Source organism: Zingiber officinale, chromosome 1A (assembly GCF_018446385.1).
Source record: "Zingiber officinale cultivar Zhangliang chromosome 1A, Zo_v1.1, whole genome shotgun sequence".
Taxonomy (NCBI): domain Eukaryota; kingdom Viridiplantae; phylum Streptophyta; class Magnoliopsida; order Zingiberales; family Zingiberaceae; genus Zingiber; species Zingiber officinale.
This window is the reverse complement of record NC_055987.1, coordinates 109,988,974-109,995,172: the sequence shown is the minus strand read 5'-3', so window position 1 is coordinate 109,995,172 and position 6,199 is coordinate 109,988,974. Positions and strand designations below refer to the sequence as shown.

At 40.1% G+C, this 6,199-nt stretch overlaps 1 pseudogene; it reads right to left on the bottom strand.

Annotated features, from left to right (window-relative positions):
- Positions 1 to 242: 242 nt before the first annotated feature.
- Positions 243 to 314, bottom strand: LOC122039252 (annotated as a pseudogene).
- Between the last annotated feature and the right edge of the window lie 5,885 nt (positions 315 to 6,199).

Here is a 6,199-nt window from a genome sequence, read left to right as displayed (position 1 = left end):
CATCACTTGGAGCTTTTCTATGAGATCTGTAATACTATGAAAGTAAACAGGGTCCCTCCAAAAATATTAAGGCTACTCCTTTTTAGATTTTCCCTGAAAAACAGAGCCAAGCAGTGGCTTAATTCTCTACTGGCAAACAGCATAACATCTTGGGATCAGTGTGAGTAGAAATTTTTGGACAAATTTTACCCGCTGAGTAAAACTGTACACATGAGGAATTTAATTGCAAGCTTCAAATAGATAGACTCAGAATCACTATTCGAAGCATGGGACATTTTTAAGAGTATGCTGAGACAGTGCCCCCATCATGGCCTCGAGAAGTGGTTGGTGCTACACACATTCTACAATGGAATCAACTATCACACGAAGATGCCCTCGGTTCTGCAGCAGGAGAGGTGTTAATGAACAAGAGCCTTGATTAAGCTGAAGAGATCATAGAAAATGTGGCATAGAACCACCATTAGTGGGCAGCTGAACAATCTGGAGGTTCTTTCTCTGGGAATCCAATAAAAGTATTAGGAAAATTCGACATATATGCAGTCTCTCTCATGTCTGCAAAGTTGGATGTTCTGACCAAGAGGCTTGAGACCATGGGGAACAACACAGCCAATGCAATAGTATGTGTTTGTGAAATTTGCGGAAGTTTGGAACATGCTCAAGATACTTGCCCCCTAGGACCAATACAAGCATAAATAAACCAACTTGAGCAATGCGATGCGATAGTCAGTTATAACCAAAAGAAAAACAATCCCTACTCTAACACATACAACCCTGGGTGGAGGAATCACCCAAATTTTTCTTACCGAGGCAATCAGGATCAAGGACCAGCAGAACAAAGTTAGCAACCTGGGCAACAAAGCTACCCACCTGGACAACAGATTTATCAATAACAGCAACCTTCACAACTGTCCAGAATCGAAAAGATGCTTGAAGAAGCTCTCTTGGAGCAAAAAGAGATGAAGAATGAAATTAAACATTTGAATCAAAGATTGGAGAATTCTAAAAAGCATCAAAAGATACAGGAAAGCCAAATTGCCTAGATAGCCCTGTCTTTTTCAAGAGCACTGGGAGCATTTTCGGGAAAGCTTGACATAAACCTGGTGGAACATTGCAACTGCATTAAGCTGAGGAGCGGATGGACTTTGGGAGACTCCCAAATAACTGCTCTGAAAGGAATTAACTCAGAAGAAGAGCCCTCTCCTCTTATGCCTAATTTGGTCCAAAACAAGGATAGGGAGGAGATCACCAAGAAGATCGAAGGGACTCTTCCACTTCCCCCACAAAGTCAGACAATTCCTTTCCCCCAGAAACTCATTACATCCCAAAAGGATGAAGAGTTCCACCAATCCCTTAAGAAGATTAAAGAAATCTGCATTGAAGTACCTCTGATAGACGCACTGTACCAAATGCCGAAGTTTGCCAAATTTTTAAAAGGTGTTCTATCTAACAAAAGATAGAAGGGAAACTTCGAGACTGTGGCATTGATAGAGAAGTGCAACACTCTACTCATGGCAGATATTCCCCCAAAGCTCTAAGATCCAAGAAGTTTTTCTATACCGTGTAAAATTGACCCTCAGCTCATACAAAAGGCTTTCTATGACTTAGGAGCGAGTGTTAGCCTACTTCCATACTCATTATGTAAGAAACTAGGACTCTAGAACATCAAACTTACTCCTATGACACTACAATTGGCTGACTATTCATGTAGATACCCAATGGGTAAAGTGGAAGACATTCCAGTAGAGGTAGGCGGATGTATTATTCCCACATATTTTATTGTCCTGGACATGGAGGAGGATCCCAAGATCCCAATCATCCTTGGAAGACCATTCCTCGCAACCGCTGGAGCCCTCATCGATGTGAAAAATCACAAGTTATCCTTGAAGATCAGCAAAGAAAGGTTGGAATTCGATTTATCTGATTCTCCTAACTGCGTCTCCTCTTCTCAAGAAAATTCAAGCAAAACAAATATACACAAAGCTAAGGAATGCAATTTCCAAGAGAGGTTGCCTCCAACAAGAAAAGAGAAGTACATCTGTCCTGCATGCGCGAAACTGAAGGAGCAGACTGGAGCATTAACCCTAGGAGCAGAGCCATGCTTCCATGGGTTTAGTCCACACTAACTGATATGGGGTCGAGCTAAAGACCTAAAACAAGCGCTTCTTGGGAGGCAACCCAAGGGTTTTCGTTTTAATTTGTTATCAATTTGTCGTTCTATTTAGTTCAATGAAGTTTTTTTTATTATTGGATCTTTGTTTTCAGGATGTGCATAACCTCCATGAGCTGGCCGTGATCGTTTCATGGGCGTGGAGGCATCAGAGGACTACGAATGTAAGAGAGTCAGCCATGTGACCCCACACGATCATGTGAAGCTAACAGAGAAAGAAATGCCACTAGCCGTGCGACTCCACATGGTCGTGTGGCTTGTGCAGAGAAAGAACAATACACGGCCGTGCCGAATGGCATGACCGTTCGAAGTCACCAGAAGGAAGAGGGCATGGGTCGTGCAGATTTGGCATGACCGTGCAATCGTTGCCGAGAGGAGGAAAGAACCAGCCATGTCAACTGACACGGTCATGCCAAGCGATCAAGAGGAGGGCGTGCAGATTCTTACACAGCCCAGCCCAATTCCATCCCTATTAGGGCACGGGTGAGTAGAGGCTTACACGGCCGTGCCACCACCATCATCTCCTTCCTCATACCCCCATTCTCTTTCCTTCCTCCCACAAGTTTCCAAAAGTGCTACCAGCCATCTCCCACATTCATCTCATTCAAATCTAACTCTCCCATCATCCGTGATGTCAAATATCATCGAAGAGAGCTCTCATCAAAGGAAAGGAAAAGAGTTGTTGGTTGTCTCAAACAAGGGGAATGCACGCTTCAAAGGTATATCTAACAACTTCGGCATTACTTTTTCTAGTGATGAACAATTGCATCGTTATCACTCTTTATCCAAACGTTCTATTTTGAGCACTAGGTTTATGGACCAAGAAACCTTGGAAGTGCTGGGGTTTAGGAATGATAATGATTGGTTTGTTGATAGAATAGGTTGGACTAACGTAATGACCATGAAGTACCCAACTTATCCTCATATCGTTTTGTAAATTTTAAGCTCCATCACTGTTGATAATGTTCAAGGAGGAGGAAAATTAAAATTTTGTTTATTTAATGATGACCATGAATGGAGTCTGATAAGCTATGATTTGATACATTGTTTTTGGGTTAATATGTGGTGCTTTTTTTTATACATTTGCATATTCTAAGTTCCAATTTTAACCATATTCTTCAAACAAGGTCTTTGATGGGCTTTATGATGTTTTTCATTTTTTAATGCATGATTTATTCCTCATGATGTGAATGTAGTCTTGTAGGGTACAAATGGATTCATGTTTCAAGTGGAGGCTTGGTCTACCAAATGAAGTAGTGCACAACCACATTTGGGCTCAACTAAACCTGGATTTCAATTGATTTCGTCGAGCCTAAACCCAAGCTAGAGCACACATGAACCTTAATCAAACTTAGGTCTCAATTGGAAAAACCCTAAGTATAAAAAAAGACTTTGGCACTGTGAACAATGAGCTTGCGCTACTGTTCATCGTGTCGTTGATGTGCGTAGATTTTATATACTTTTATGCATGTTTTGACGCACATTTACATACTTTGAGCTTGCTTGATCTATGCATTTTTATACTTCCAGCTTTTCTTTTAGCATATTTACTCTTTTTGTTCGGAGATCTACTTTTTGTGCATTTTTTGTATACATGAGTCAAATTTGGTGAAGATTCTACATTCTTGGACAAACTTATGAGCTAAGCATTGGAGAAAGCACTTGGTCGTGTGCCACACACAGCCCTGCCTGGGTGGAGTGCTCTAGCCGTGTGGTCAACCAGGAGAAACAGACAAGGAACTTGGCCTGGCCATGTGAACCTCACACGATCGTGCCAAGTTTTGAAGCAAATCAAAGTTCAGTCCTTACATGGCCGTGTGGATCTACATGGTCGTGTAAGATTTCTAGAGACGAAGAAGGCCCTGGCCGTGTGCATCACACGGTCGTGCAGGGTTCCCAGCGCTTAAAAATGTTCTGGTCATGTGCACCACACGGCCGTTCCAGGTTTCCAGAAGCTGGGGCAGTCCAGGCCGTGTGGATCTACACGGTCGTACTTGGAGGTCTTGATGGGAGTTGTCCACGGCCATGTACACCACACGGCCGTGTATGGATGGCAGAGAGGGGAAAGGCTCTGGCCGTGTGAACGTCACACGACCATGCCTCGGGGTCGTGTGGCGCCCGAAAGCCCCTCTATTTAAAACCTCTTTGAAGATTTGAAAGGGGATCTTCTCCCCTTGGGGAGAAAGCAAGATTTGGTGGATTCCACCCATTCTTGGGAGGATTTTTGGGCGATCTAAATGGAGATCTTGGCGAATTCGACTCCAGGAGTGAGGATTGGATCCGAAGATGGAGCTATATTGTAGATAAGTTTTCTTTCTCTCCTCTTCTTGGTTTGGGATTGAAGAAATGCTTGTAATCTTCTTATCTTTGGTTTTCTTTCTTCGTTTTATGGAGTAGATCTTTTTTTTCTAGGATGGAGGGAGTATTTGTGAGATAAATTGATGTAAACTCTTGTGGATTTGCCATTTCTTTGTTTCTATGATGTTGCCTAGTTTGTATCGATTGGATCTTGAATGATTAATTGTGATTAGGGCTTAATTCTCATTCTTGATTGATTGTTTGGATATCTTATAGACTTTGTAGAGATTAACTCTCACTCAATTTTTTGAGGGGTCCACGTGACAGGTGCAAGCCCGTGTAAGGACGTTTGAGGGATAACCTTGAAGGGGAAATGAGAATATTCAAGAGGGTAGGATAGATTTTATGATTCAATTCTTGTATCTTTATATGTTAAGAAGATATGAACTTCTATGTTGATATCCGAGGGAAGCATAGTAATAGGTGCAATCCTGTGTAAGGACAACATAGGTTCATATCTAATTGATCACATTTAGGTACATTTTTCAGTCCTAAGCCGATTATCTATTGCAAGAGAGAACCGGCAACCTTCTACAAATATTAGACAATTGAGAAATAAGAATTGGTAAACCATATACATTCAAGAGATCTTACAAAGAAATCAAAACTCCTAGAACCTCCCTTTATCATAACTCAAACCCCAAACTCTTGTTTGTTAATCTTTCATTTTAGATTTGTTTTTCATCCTTAGCATTTGAAACCAATTGATTAGTTGTTTAGATAATTCGCTTTGAGATATTTCTAGTGCTTATTCCAGTCCCTATGGATACGATAATCTTTTATATTACTTGCAACATTTCCGTATACTTGCGGAACGTGACAAGTTTTTGGCGCTGTTGCCGGGGAACTGCGCTATAACATTAGAGATTATCAATTGAGTTAGACTAGACATAACTTTTCTTTTCATTTGCATAGTTGTAATCTAACTTTTAAAATTCTATTTTCATAAGTTTTTCCTTTCTTGAATAACATTCTTGACAATTCTTTTTGTTGCAATTCTAATTCTAATTCTAACTTTGCATTCTTGATTTCTAGTACTCTAATTTAACTTTTCTCTGTTTTCTCTTTTGATCTAGTTTCTTTCTTCTTTTCTTTTGTAAACATATCTTTCAATCTTTAGCATATGAATTATTTTAGACATTTTTCATTTTTCTTTTATCTTTTCTTTCTTGTTTTCATTATGCACTTTCTTTCTTGCAATTTAAATTCTACATTTTCTTTCTTGCTTTTCATATTGCATTTTATTTCTTGTCTTTGATTCTTCATTTTATAATTTTTTTTGAATATCCATGGGCACTAACATGTCAAGTAGGCCCATGAGAAATTTTTCTATACCCTTTTCTGCAAGATTTTTATCTCCCATTGTGCAACGTCAAATTGAAGCAAAAAGTTTCCAACTAGACCCAGAGGTAATTTTCATGATACAAGGTCACAAATTTGGAGGAGAAGTATCAGAAAGTCCTTATCTGCATCTTGAAACATTTTTAGAGATTTGTGATTTGCTGAAATGTGAAGGAGTATCAGCAAATGCAGTTCGATTGATGGCATTTCCTTTCAGTATCAAGGATAAAGCAAGGACTTGGCTATATTCTCTCTGTCCTCAAAGCATCACAAGTTGGGAACAATTGGAGAAGCAATTTCTGAATCATTTTTTCCCTCCAAGTAGAACACTGT